The 14519-nt window shown below is 44.1% G+C and overlaps 1 pseudogene; it reads left to right on the forward strand.

Moving 5' to 3' along the window:
* The first annotated feature begins 4958 nt into the window (after nt 1-4958).
* LOC126051805 (protein ELYS-like) overlaps nt 4959-14519 on the forward strand; it is a 45087-nt pseudogene continuing 35526 nt past the window's right edge.

The following is a 14519-nucleotide window of genomic DNA, read 5'->3' on the forward strand; positions in this document are numbered from 1 at the left end:
GTAGGAGAGAGTCACGAAAAGCCTGGGCCTGTTGCACGTGTTGCCAATGTTTCTGCGGTTCAGCTTGTCAGGTTGCTGTTTGTCCAAGTACGTTTCAGAGCTAGATACTCAGAAGCCGTCTGGATGTGGTGCTGGGCAGGCTGCTCTAGGTGACCCTGCTTGAGCAGGGGCTTGGAACAGATGGCCTCCAGTGATTCTGGAAGGCCTTCTTCTTCCAGAAGAGAACTTCTGGAAGTTCTCTTCCTTGTGATTCTGTGATTCTAGAATTTGTGCTGGGAGGGGCAAGCACCAGGGCGATGGCACACCGGTGTGGTATGCTGGAAACGTCAGCTGCTGTCTCCCTCTCTTAGGAAGGCTGCGCCTGTGTTCTTTACTGAGACACTTGGCACCTATGTCTGTCCAGGTACGCCAAGCAATGTAAAAAGAGCGTAAGTTCAGGAGGGGCTTGAGGAACTTTTGCTAGCTTAGCCACGTTAGACAGGGGCTTCGACTCTTGAATGCAAGTATGGTCGTGTTAGAGAATAACCATAGGAGGTGGCTGGGTAAACTGGCTCCAGTGTCAAACTCTGAGCTGTGTTGGTTTTGTTTGTGTTTTCATTTGAGGGGAAGTCAAATCTATGGTCTTAGCTGTTGGGGGTTGTTGGGATAGAGAGCTGAAATTCTTCCTTCTCCTGGCCTTCTGCTGTAGGTTTGGGCTTGTGGAGCATCCGCACAAACTCTGCAGGAGAATCTGTAGGCTGCACTTGAGTGAAATAAGCCTGGTTGTGGAGTTCCGATACAGACCGTCTCTGTTTCGCTGGTGGCTTTTTAGACTAGAACTTAGGCCTTGGATTAAATGTAGGGTTGTTGCCTAAAGCATCGGGGCGGGGGGGTGTTTCTGCCTAAGTGGGAAAGAAATGACCCTGTGGTACTCACAAAGTCACCTGCTAACTCACTCACTAAATCCTCTTTCGGCAGGAGTAAAATATGGCAAAGCACAAATTCACTGAACCCGACTACTAAGGTGCAGAAAGTGTCTTTTCCGTCCACTGCTCCTCCAGCACTTGTGAGCTGCCTCCTGCTTTTCTGGGGAAAATGTCATTGAACCAGTCGTTAATTATAATTCAGAAAATTCTGTCATTGTCATCTTTACGCGTTATTAAACAAAGTGGATGCTGTTTTTCTCAAAAAAACTTAGTTTTTCTTCCGTTTCTTCTTCTTTGGCTTCGTCCCACTCTTTGTCCTGTTTCCTTGGAAAATGTGACCTGAATCGTGTCGCACACTGTTGTCCGTTCTCTGATCGGCAGGTAGCACTTCCCTGAAATCGCTTTAGCTTCCACATCTGGCTGAATGAAAGAATGACGCCTGTCAGCTGCAGCCTTTCTCAGTGAGACAGTGAGTCTCTACGCGCACGAGGGAGTTAAAAGTTGACTGGCTGTGTCTCGGGTGGTGTCCTTTCTAAAAGGAAAGGGTTCTGCAGCTCTCCTTGCAAACTGCGTGCGTAGTTTCACACGTGTATGAGCTAGCATAACGGCTTACTGCCACCAAATGGAGACGGACGAATTCCCTCTCCTTCTTCCCAGCGCGCTGTCCTGCCTCCTTCCTTGTGCCAACTTTCATGCTTGCTCGTTCTCTCTGCCAGCCAGTTTAACTCTCTAAGCTGGTGGAAAACTAGCTCCTCTTCTGGGTTCGTTTCCCGTCTGCTTAGGCAGTTAACCTGGCTCGTAAAGTGCTCTAAAAAGTGCTCAAGTCAGTGCAAGGTAAGCCACAGGAATACAGCAGGAGAACAAAGGAGCAGATGGAGAGATGGGAGGCGGCAGCAAGGCCTCTCTTCCGGCGGCAGTGAAGGCAACGTGTCTTGTGAAGCCGTATCTTCAGCTGCGACTGAGCGTGTTTTTAGCTTTTTCTTCAGTAAGCCTGTAACATTGTTGGCCTTTGATTTTCCTGGACTACCGTCAGTCAGAACTGACATCGCAGAACTCTGACTTGGCTGTATGTGATTCCACTTGAACATGTAATTTCTCTCTTTTTTTTTTTTTTTTTTTTTTCCTGGGGATTTTTAATCCAGAAGTCTGTCATCAGTCTATGACTTGTGGCATGTTCCTTTCTTTGGAAACAGTTCATGGTGTTTAGAGGTCATAAGTAGCAAGGGTGAAGAAGAACGGTAATTTTGGCAACTTGTGCGCAGACCACTTTGGTGTCGGATACAGCTGGGAGGTTGGATTCTGGCTTCCTCCTGAACATGGAGTAGGCCTGTGGCGTTTTACACTGGTCCGTTTTCTACCAGACAGAAGGAGGAATGTGACTGTAGTTGTTGTTTTCAAAGAGAGCAGAGGTGCAGTTAGCGTTGGATATCTCTCTTAAAGGAGAGGCTTCATGCCTTTAACCTGGTTCTATCTAACTATTTTCCCACTGTGTGGATTTGCCAGTAATCCTTGGTTTAACTTAGCAGAATGATGCAAGTCAAACATCCTAATAGCCAGGTCACTGTATATACAGTTCAGGCTTTATTATGGAGTTTATCTTCCTAGTTCCATATTGCCAAGCCAGATGCCTAGGAACAAAATGTTTCAAATGCCCATTGGCATACTGGAGGAAACCTGGGCATGCCTGATGGTGTAGCGTTTTCACGTGCTTTTCTACGCAGTTAATAACTGCAGTGGAATTAAATTTAAAGTTCCATGAACGGTCCGGGCATTGGAGTGCTACATATTTGGTGGTTCTTAGCGGTGGTATGGGCCTGATAAGCACATTTGATGTGTACTGTAGGCAGGAGTACACTGTGTCAAGGTGCGAGCTTTCCACCAGAGAAGAATTCTTTCTGATTTGGTGGGGAGTTTGGGGTGGCGAGTAGTTTGTTTTTACGCTCAACTCTCCCCAGTAGAGTATCTTAAAATTTGATGTGCAATTTGGCCACGCAAGGTTCTGTGCTCTTGGCCTGTCCAGGTAGGCAGTGGCAAAGGCAGGGTGACGCAGGGTGACTCTTGTTCTTCCTCTTCTGAAATTTCTTCCCGTGATAATCTTCTCTGGTCATTCCTCCTTTCTTATTCAGCATCACGGTATTGCTGAAGGCACCTATCAAAACAGTTGGACGTTGAAGGCCTTTGAGAGATGCTATTCACCACCCCAATAGATCTGTATTTGTATTTGGTATTATGGGTTACTCATAAAACATATTGATTAAATCATTACAATTAAACTGAGCCAGAAGGCTGGTCAAACTGTGGGGCTTTTTACTCTCTGGAGCCCCTGGATGCAGTGCAAAAGTTCATCGCGCTGTCACTGTGGAAGGATGGCAAGTACCAAAAAGCAAATGCGAGAAAAGTGCTGCAAATGAGTTGTCCCACTTGGAACTTGACCTGTGCTAGTTGTGAATGCTGGCAGGGCGGTCAGGCTGGCTGGCTGCAGCAGCACCCTGCGATACTGGCTTTGCCATCGGCAACCTTTTTTTCCGAGGGTTGACTTGCGCTTAGTGCAGGACCCTGGCTCACACTGCCTGTGTTTCACGCGCTCGTTGTTTTCATGCTGGCAGAAGATACTGGAACGTGTTCTCAGGTAGAGTGCTTGTGGCCTGAAATATAGTAGATTCCAGTGCCCAGGCTTTAGAGCATAACCTTTCTCCACAGAAGTACAATTTGTGTAAATGGTATTATTTATAAGCGTTTCCCTTGAATAACTTTGTGTTGCTCCCAGAGTCTGGTCTTCAGAACTAGCTGTAACCTCCTATGCCGTAAGGAAAATAGGTTATTAGTGCACGCTGCAAGGAGCAACCATAAAACTTTGTTTGCGGGAGAACGTGTGTGCTACAGTTAATGCAGTGGGCTTTGTGTGCCCATTGAAGTGGCTGGCTGTACTGGTTTGTGGCATAGGGTAAGGGTTCTGTTTGATGCCCGAATTGGTCGGCACGTGTAACGCCCAGGAACAGCGAGCTACGTAGAATATCTTCCTTCTGAGACTCCATGGAGAAAGCAGTGCTATTTGAAGAGATGCTTGAACCTGTCTTGTCTTCCGGAGGCTTTTTCGATAACCCACAGAACTTGCAAGACGTAGTGAGCTAAAGTAGTTTGTATTTCCACGTGTGTGGCATATCTCTTCTTTAGCCTCCTATTCAATCTTGTAAGTCACCTGAGCTTTTAAGTGTGTGTGTCCCCCCCAAATCTGTCTTGACATGGTGAAATGTGAACTGTCTGTGGAGCACCGATAGAGGTGTGGAAACTGAAAGGCCTCGAAGTTTTTGTAAAATACTGCAGAGATGTGATAAGGACTGGCAATAGGAAGGAAAGGACTGGAATAAGGAATATGGGGATTTAAGTGTAGAAAAGAATCCGTGTTTTAAGGTGCTGTGTTACGTTCAGGTGATAAGTGTACGGAAAACTACTTTCCAGCTGATGAGCTATGAAAGTCTGTATTGCTTGTGATGTGGAAACATCAACAGTACATTATCTGGAAGAGTTTGAGAGTGAAAGTAGTTAAGGACTTAGTATTCCTTAAAGTTCAAAATAAACACACAAGAAGTGAACAAGACACAAATGATGCCTGAAATCTACTAGAAGACAATTGGCAATAAATAATGAAGTACAAAATCAAGAGCAAGGACAAATGGAAACTCATACCTCTTACTGCAGCGCTAATTGAAATACGCTTTTTCTCGGACCGCATCTTACTACAGACTTACATATCTGAGTAGACTTGAACTCGGTGTATTGGTTTTTTTCCTGTTATTGACCTTATCAATACCCCTGTGTCACTTTTTGTTGGTGATCTCATAGGCATTAGAAAAGTAAAAGCATTGTCCTTTTGCTCTGCTGTGAGATCAAAAACTGTCCTGAGTGCCATTTTTTGAAGGAAAAGAGCTACAGGAGCTGTATAGGGATTATTTGCGGCATACTGATGAAACTTCTGTCAATCTCAGAAAGCAAATCTCAGTTATGGCTGACATGAGTCTATTTTTGCATTTTTTTCTTTATTTACAGTGAAGAATGCAACACCTATCTGCTCAGGTAACGAGCAGTCTGCTGCAATTTCCAGAGGTGACTACTCAGGCACTTGGGGAAGATGAGATAACCCTAGGTTCTGTGCTGCGCGGGAAGTTTTCTGGAGGTGAGCATTCTCCTTTAAATTTGGTCTCGGTCTGAAGTTCTTGTTGCCTGGAGGTTACCTGAAGCACAGGGTCACAGTATCGACTGTGTCAGGCTGGTGCTGTTAAGATGCATCAGGTTTCGAGAGAACAGCAAGGAAGGAAGTTTTAACTATTAAAAATGCTGATGTTAAAACTTTACAACTAGTAGAGTTAAACTTTGAAATTACAGCAACCTTCACCAGTCTTGTGCTACTCAAATAATTTACTTAAGCATGCTGAGTCAGCAGGCCTTCCTCAATGTCGTGGTCACTCAATTTTTAATTAAATAAAAGGCAGTTTTCAAAAAAGTAATAGTGTTGGTTTGGGCCCTATTTATTTGTACCAGCTCAAGCTCTATTACCATCGTAACACCACATGCTGAACTAGTTCTTCTACAACGTTACAGAGGCACCCCCCCGTTACAGAGGCACCCCCCCGTTACAGAGGCTTTGTCTTTTCCTAGTGTGAATACAAACAGCAAAGGAAGAGAATAACACTGTTAAGCGCTGCAGCCATATTTCCAACGTATTTAACAGGGTGCAGATGAGTACCCAGGGAGAGCTGCTGAAAGTGGCTAAGCAGATTAGGTAGTTGACTTTCTAGGCGATCCGCAAGTAGAGCTAGCTGGGTACCTGTCTGGTTGTCTAGGCTTCTGTTAGACCAGGTGGAATCCATCTACCTGACTGAAAGTGCAGTAATTGAGTTAATACTTCCTCCGAGTTTGTTCAGTGAAAGAAAATGTGTTAAATTCTTTCTGCCATCAGCCCGTGTAAAAGATTAGATTTACTCATGCAGTGCCCATTTTACAATAATTTCTTGCTGCCATCCAAATCCCTGCCCCAAGTAGGCGTGTGTCAAGTAAAATTAATAAACTAGAAATGAATTGGTTTAGATTTGTTAACTTTGAAGTATGCTTTAAGACTCGTATTCCCGTATGTATTTAGACGATTTCTAGCCAAAACAAGCCGAATATGGGATGAAGACTCTAGATCAATATGTTGTCATCTTCATCCCAAACAGTCAAAATCCTTCAGTGCGGGAATGACAAGTAGAAGTGCAAAATAATGAGGTTGTTAACATTAAGAGGTAGTGCTGGCGGATCTCCATGGGTGATTTTAAATAATTGACCACAACTAGGGAAGTCGGTCTTCCCTTTGGGGTACTTTAATTGAAGGAAAGGGGCAGTGGCTGCAATTTTTCCGTTGTTTGCAATCTTGTGTTGGAAATTTGCTTTAGTTAGCTTTCTTTTCTCTTACAGGGAGAAGTGGCTTGGCATGGTTGGCGTGTGGTCCTCAACTGGAGGTAGTGAACTATGTGACGGGAGAGCGGCGCTCTGCTTACCGTTTCCGTGGAGTAAAGAAAAAGCCTCCCACCATTCGTGTGGTGAAGGATTTTTCCTGGCAGAAGAGAACGGGACTGCTGGTTGGGTTGGAAGAAGCAGAGGGAAGTGTTCTCTGTCTGTACGACCTTGGAATATCGAGAGTGGTTAAAGCAGTTGTTCTCCCAGGAAGGGTATGTACTCTTTAATCGGAGGAACGAAGCTTTTGCGTTGTCAGGTGCTGCGTAATCCTGTTTCAGGAGAAGCTTTGGAGCGTCTCTTTGCAGGCGGTATTTCTTCTATCTTGCATTAGTGCAGACTGTCACTTCAGAGTATCCAGTCGAGAGAGCCTTGGTGCGAACTCTTGGGCTTAATGGTACCATTATCTTTTGAGCTTACTGATGGTAAAACAAGTTTTCTGAGTTTATGGTAGAGCACATAGTTACCTAATTCTCCACTGCCACAAAAAGGCATTGAGAACTATCTTTTTTTGGCCAGAGTGAAAAAGAAAAAAACCAAAACCCCCTGTTCCCAGTGTTTGTAACATACATTTCCTAAATGCTTGATTTCTATATATGATAGAAATAGTGTCTTTAAAATATCTGAAACTTCCATAGTTGTGCTGTAAATGACTTAGACACATTCCCCAGAATCTCGGACTAGCAAGCAGGTGGCTTTAGAGCAGAACAGATTTTTATGTTGACTTAGGATAGGAAAGAAGAGCCGTTAGGGAGTTACTGATGGACTGTCGAAAGATTGACTTTCAGCTTGCAGTCCTTGAATCTCTGCTTATTGAATATTGTGTTTGTGTAGATGGGAGAGGCTGGTGGAATGTTACTCCTTTTTTTCTGTCTTCTATAACCCAGGAAGTCCAATGATGTAATGTCCCCTAGTCTCATTATCTGAATGTAAACAAGGATCAGTGCAAGTTAATAGAACATCAAGATTCACTATATTGTTTTTTTCTTGATATAACTGGAAACAATGCTTTGGTTTTAAGTCTTATGGTCCTCTGTAGTTACTTTCTTGTTTCTGATGTGCTAATTCTGGCTTCACTTTTGAATGATTTCTGTTTAGCTTGTCAAAGAGCTTAAATGCTAGCTTGCAGTTTTCCTGTAGGTAACTGCTATAGAACCCATAACTAATCACGGAGGACCCAGCGTGAGCACTCGGCACCTACATCAGAGTCTGCGATGGTTCTTTGGAGTGGCAGCAGTGGCTACAGATGTTGGTCATCTACTTCTGGTGGACCTTTGTTTGGATTTCTCTTGCAATCAGAATGAAACACAAGCCTCGGGTAAGCCTGCAGTTTTTAAACTTGAATTTGAGAGTGAGAAAACTTGTGTATAAACAATATGCATCCCACTTGGAAGACACTAGTGTGCAGGCATTTCTGACTGCTGATTACAGGTGGCGGTTTGACTTGGTGTAGTCCTGACCTGCTTAAAAACGGGAGTGACTTAATACTCCTTCTAATGTGATAAATGCCCCCCTGCCACCAAGATCCGTATGTCACTATGATGCTTGCCGGTGAGGTGTAGGAATTTTACCACGTTTTGTCAATGCAGCTGCCTGAGAGGAAGTGGTGTCAGAGGCGCCCTATTTCTTGGGAATGTTCTTCTGCTTCTGTGAATTGACTTGGGGCAAATTTTAGGCTTGCTTGTTAAAATGAATCCGACTTGTCAAAAATCGTGCCTTTGGATGACGGGATTCTCTAATTTGCATATTCGGATTGCATGCGCTGTTTTGGCTATTACAAGAGTGGCTTCAGGAGTTGGTGTCGCTTCAGACAGCTTCATCATGAGGCCCAAACGCGTGATTATTATAGAGTCCAGGAAGAATTTGTCTACGAAGGTTACGCTTTTACCTGGTTTTATAATACGATTGAGAATACCTGTCCGATCAGAGAGTTCCTCTGTTCTTTGGAAACATGCAAAAGAAAGCGTTGCATAAATGGGTATTTTGCCCGGGGCGGTAGAATTGGATGAGATGTGTTGTCACATCAGTGTTCAAAATGCAGCCTAAATGGCCTAACACATTAATTCATGGCGTGGTTTTGTGTGTGTAGGTCTAGAAGTTGCCACTAGAATTCCTGCTGAAGTTCCACAAAGAAGAGAAGCTGTGACCAGAGAAGGGAGACATCTCTGCTTTCAACTACAAAATCCTTCAGGAACAGCAATATCAACCCTGTACTACATAAGCAGAAGCAATCAGCTCGTTGTGGGTTTTTCAGATGGCTGCCTGTCACTGTGGAATATGAAAACTTTGAAGAGGGAGTAAGTAGGCCTTTACACCTGGCCATGCCTGGAGGTGCAGGGGTCTCAATTGTTTGCTTACGGAAGCATGTTCACGAAAGAGAACATTTTAGGGACTGAAATTTTGGGTATAATCTTGGAATGTTTAGAAATCCTCTTCTGAAATAACTATGAAAAGTCAAACATGGATTAAATGGACCGCCTTCTCCCCAGTGGACTAGGATTGTTTTCCTTCTTGTGCCTGTGGCTCGAGGGATTGTGGAAAGCATGCTTCTTTGGGTTACGTCAAGCAGTTTAGGATGCGGTAGAGCTCATTTTTCTAAGACGCTTTGTCCGATCAGTAGTGTTCAGTGAAGCCAGGAAATGTGTGTATTTTGATGAACCAGGTTTTAGGAATGATTTTGCAGAACCAGTTACTGCAATTAGGGCATACATTGTGAAGCTTAAGTATGTTAATAATGTGGGTTTGGTGGTAATATTCTTTAAAGTGTCCAGGATGAAACTAGTGAGACACGAAATATCAATAGCTGATCTGTGCCTGACAAGATATTCTTTCCTACATGTCAGCCTTGTCCAAACTAGGAGGCAACGTTGTGTGTGAATGAAAATTTGCTTGGAACACTTGGAGATGAGGATAAGGGGCATGTAAATCTATAAGCAATAGAAAAATTAAGAGACGATTTTATATCTGCCAAGGAGCAATCGCACGTGAAATATGTGACCAAATTCAGATAGGGATTGGCTTAAGCAAACGTGCAGTGACTCACCAGAAACTGTTGGATGCATAAATAGACAGTGGAGGACTAATTGGGTGGCAAGAATAGATTGTGAAGATACACGTAAGTTTCAGAAGTCTGGAGGAAAAATGCTTTACGTAGCATCCGAGTGAAGAAATGAGAAAGTACTTGTGTTTGGCACTGTCCTAGATTTGTTCAGAAGATAGGCTGCATTTTAAGTTCAATATTGAAGTCGGCTGGAACAGGAGGAACAATCTTTTGCCTGGCAGCTGAAGTAATCATTTATGTTCTTCCTCCCTAGGCAGAGGAGGATATAAACCCAGGTTATTGCACTTGATGGACAGTAATTTCCTCAGCTCTTGACTGTTGCATAAAAAGCAGTCGCTTCCCTGACTCACCTGTCTTGAGATGGAAGTGTGACCTTCTGTACTTTGAGGATAAGCATGGAAGGATAAGCTCTTTTCTCAGAAGATGCTTCTACCCTTCCACAAACAGTTAGGGCCCATCGTAGGCTCACAGGGGTTTTATTTCCTACCTTTTCCCCTTTTCCTTTTTCTTTTTTTCATTTTTTTTCTTTCTTCTTCCCCCCCCCCCGCCCCCCCCAAACACGTAGGCACCACTCTCAGCTTGAAGGAGGAAGGATTCCTGTCTATGCTGTTACTTTTCAGGAGCCTGAGAATGATCCTCGCCATTGTTGCTACTTGTGGGCTGTTCAGTCTACACAAGAAAGGTGAATAAAAAGTTACGATAAGCCACGGAATGCATTTAAATTTTTTTGTATCTTTGTTCACATACAGTTGATACATGTATATTTGTTTTGTTTATGTAGCTGTGCAGGAGATTCTCTCAGGTATGGAAGGTGTTAAGCTTACAATGCAATTTTTAAAGGATTTAACAGATGTGAAGAGGGACCTACTAGTGCCTACCTTCTGAAAGAAGGCAGAGCAACAGTGGCTATATTTTTGTGCTTGCATTCTGAAACGATTTCCTTTGTTTCTTGAGGACTGCTTCACGATTTGTTTGGTACTCGCACCATGGGATTAAAATACCATTACAAGTAGTTGGGGCTGCAGATCCCGAGCGCTAAACGTGCCAATGTGACAGCCGGCTGCCCCTAAAGGAGGGAGGTGACAGTATTGCGGATTACCTTGTGCCAACTTGCGCGGTCTTTGGAGCCTTTGTGAGCCAGGTCAGCTCACCTGGCGGAGACCGATCACTGTTCAGCAGCAAAGTCAATGGTTTCCTGCTGGGCTAATGACCCAAATCCGTATGTGGAAGGGTGCAGTGTGTGTATGCAAGAGAGGGGCTGGAACTTTGGTGGGAAGGGAAGGGAAGGGGAGAAAGATCTCTCTCTTTCAGCATCAGCAAGCTATTTAATCAGCTCAGCTGTTCACAGAGTGGCAGTCTTCTTAAGTTTGACTTTAAAGCAGCAATTTGTAGTCCATACAACATATTAAAGCTTTCAGATTGTGTGGTTAGCATTTGCCCCTGAAGCTGTTAGTGTCCAAATGTCCTCCTTGGTGTTATAGCGGCTACACATGACCAGTTATCTGATGGTTTGGGAAGTGGTGTTTTTCTTTTCAGCAAGAAAACACCAGTCTAGATCTAATAAAATGATAACAAGGCCTCTGAAGCAGCTTTGTAATCAAATGTCATAATTTCTACCTTTTTCAGTGAAGGTGACGTTGTGAGTTTACGTCTGTTGCAGTTAGCATTTGGTGACAGAAAACGCTTGGCCCCAGGACAAGTCATGTATGAGGTAAGGCGTGCATGTATGTGAAAAGATGAAAATAGTGATTTTGTCTATGTGAGTATCAGTTAAGTTGTCAGGGGTGATTTTTACCATCAAAATTCAGCGGTGACTGAAAACCCAATCTTTTGCTGAGTCTTCTTGGGCATGTTTTATACTGCTGCATCTCTTGTAGTGCTCTAAGCACTTGGGCAGGTCGACTGGAGAAAGATGCTTTAATCGTTCTCCAGTTTCACTTTTGAACTTCTGCTTTGCTTTATCCTCTTGTAAAAGTTATTTGTAGCTACAGTCTTAGCAGTGGCAAAGACAATACCTTGTCCTGTGTGCTGCTTTGGAAGAACACCCAGACGTCGATAGCCATTCCTCACGTGGCTACTTTGTTCTGTCTCAACGCTTTAATGTTAAAATGGGGGACCTTTTACTATTTGGCAATGCTTTGTCTCGGTCATCTTATTTTCCTGAATAAGGTGTGACGAGTGTCAGATTTCACCTCAGAGGGTTGAAATGTTTCAGCAGCTTTGAAAAATGGGTCTACTAAAAACTCCAGTTTTAAAAAAAGCACACAAAGTGATTAAATTATGTGGTTTGCGTTTGTGACCTGAGAAGGCTGTGGTGTCGTTAGTGTAAGACTTTTAACCCTCTACAGACGGTGCAACCAGTAATACATTCACAGGCTTCTAAGAGGTGTCAGGCACCAGTTTCTGGCTTTGAGATATTTTACTCCCCTGCTGTTCCTGCGTTCCTGTGATGAGCATTGTGCAAGGTTGAAACAGGAACCAATCTCACAAGGTAGTTGAAGAGAGAACTAAACAGCTGGACCTCTGGGGGGAAAAGTCAGGTTCTTCAGCTAGCTTCCAGATGAGCCACTTAACACATGTAGCTTCATACCAAGTCTTGCTAACACCTACTGCCAAACCCCGCCCCAAACAACCCCCCCCCCCCCCCCCCCCCCGGAAAAAAAACATAAAAGAAGCATTAGTACAGGATCTGTGTTCTACAGAGGACACTTGGAGTGTCGGAATACTTCCCTGTAGTCACAGGTTGGTCAGTACTACGTGACTGTCTGCCTGCGTGACTGGCTGAGTCAAGTTTCTTGTCCGTCTTCCGTGGCAGAAAATTTAAGAGTTGTTCCCAGTTGCCAGGCCAAATTTGAGTAAAGGAGGAGGAATCTCCTGTTGACCCTTGTTCGTTGAAGAGGGTGCACAGAAGCTTGAAAGAAAGCTTGAAATCTAGTGCATCCAGGCACGGTCGTGGAGCGCACCTTTACGTTTGTCCTACGTGATGCTTGCAGGTGGATAGAGTATACAGCCTCCACTTCCACATCAGAGTCTGACGAGTGCATCTCATTTGAAAACTGTCTTCAGATTTTACGGGTCAATAAAGTCATTATTTAACATCTTCCATGCAGTGGAGTTCCTTAACTTAGATTTGCTTGCCCCAGTGGAGAGCTTAAAATACACTGTTTTGCTTCAGAAGTTGTCTTAGGCAGGAATGGTTTGATATCTTTTTTCCCTTCCCCTCAGCCCTAACTTTGGGAGGGACTGGCTCTTCCTAGATGAATAAAAGTTGAAATTTCTAGCGGTTAAAATTCATCTCCAAGAGGTTGATGGAGTTGTAGTACTTTATCCGACGAAAGGGTCTTTTGGCATGGTGGACCTGTTCAGGACATCTTTTATGATAAACTGTGTTTGGTGATTATTCCTTCTGCAATAAAAATGGGATTCTTTGCTTAGGCTTCATGCTAGTTTTTCGAAGAGATGGTTTAGATTTTTCCTATCTACTCTGCACGTGTCTGTTATTTCCAAAGTTACTTGATAAAGTAGAATGAACTGTGCATACTTCAGAGCAAATTTTAGCTAGGGAAATGCTAAATTTTGAAAATGTGCAAAGCCCGTTACTATTTGACGCTTCATTCTCTTGCATGCCAGGTATAGTTTCTATTTGCCGTCAGAAATAAGCTCGTGGGAAATATACAGTACAATAGGCATATTATATTATACATATCCACATTCTTTCGTATTTAGTTGTAATGTATGTTTTTATCTCAAAATGACCTTTTCTCTCTCCTTTTATTTTTTCCCCAGGGTCTGGAATACTGTGTCGAAAGATACAGTTTAGGTCTCACAGGTGGAGTCTTTCCCTTGAGCGGGCGGGCCAGCGATATTAAATTACTTAGCTGTCAGACTGTAGAAAAACTTCCCAAATGTGTCGACGGAGAGGATAGCGTTAATGCAGGTTTGTTCTAATGTCCCTGTTTGGTTATTCTAAAATAAGTAGTTTTGGAATCTAAGCAATGAATGCTGTTCTGTACCCCAGTCTGTGAGTCTTGAATACCTTTACAGACTAGCTTGTTGGGCTTATTTAAAATGGGTGCTTAAGTTATATGGGACTTCTTCAAAGGAAAAAATAAGTTGTATTTTATGCTTGCTGACATGCTATAGCAATGTATGGTGGAGTCACCTGCATGATGCTTGCCAGTCGTTTTATTCCTCCAGCTGTCATCTTTGAACAATAAGATGATGCTCCCCATTGCTTAGGAGTGTTACCTGAATTTTTCTTTCCCTGTTCCAACCTATGTCTGCATCTGCATCCAGCTGGTGGCCGGTCACAAGTGGTGTTCCCCAGGGCTGGGTATTGGGGCCAGTTCTGTTTAATATCTCTGTCAATGATCTGGACAAGGGGATTGAGTGCACCCTCAGTAAGTTTGCAGATGACACCAAGTTGGGTGGGAGTGTTGATCTGCTTGAGGGTCTACAGAGGCTCTGTGGAGGGATCTGGACAGGCTGGCTCAATGGGCCAAGGCCAACTGTATGAGGTTCATCAAGGCTAAGTGCCAGGTCCTGCTCTTGGGTCACAAGAACCCCATGCAACACTACAGGCTTGGGAAGGAGTGGCTGGAAAGCTGCCTGGCTTTGGGCCCCTCGCTACAAGAAAGACATTGAGGTGCTGGAGTGCATCCAAAGAAGGGCAACAGAGCTGGTGAAGGGTCTGGAGAACAAGTCTTACGGGGGGCAGCTGAGGCAACTGGGGTTGTTTAGCCTGGAGAAGAGGAGGCTGAGGGGAGACCTTACCGCTCCCTACGAGTACCTGAAAGGAGGTTGTAGCGAGGTGTAGTGTTGGTCTCTTCTCCCAGGTAGCAAGTGATAGGACGAGAGGAAATGGCCTCAAGTTGCGCCTGGGGAGGTTCAGGTTGGATATTAGGAAAAATTTCTTCACTGACTGGGTTACGAAGCATTGGAACAGGCTGCCCGGGGGTGAGTCGCCATCCCTGGAGGTATGTAAAAGACAGGGAGACGTGGCGCTTAGGGACGTGGTTTGGTGGCGGACTTGGCAGTTGGGTTTAGGGTTGGGCTCAATGAGC

The sequence above is a fragment of the Accipiter gentilis genome, chromosome 28, assembly GCF_929443795.1.
Source record: "Accipiter gentilis chromosome 28, bAccGen1.1, whole genome shotgun sequence".
Taxonomy (NCBI): Eukaryota; Metazoa; Chordata; class Aves; order Accipitriformes; family Accipitridae; genus Astur; species Astur gentilis.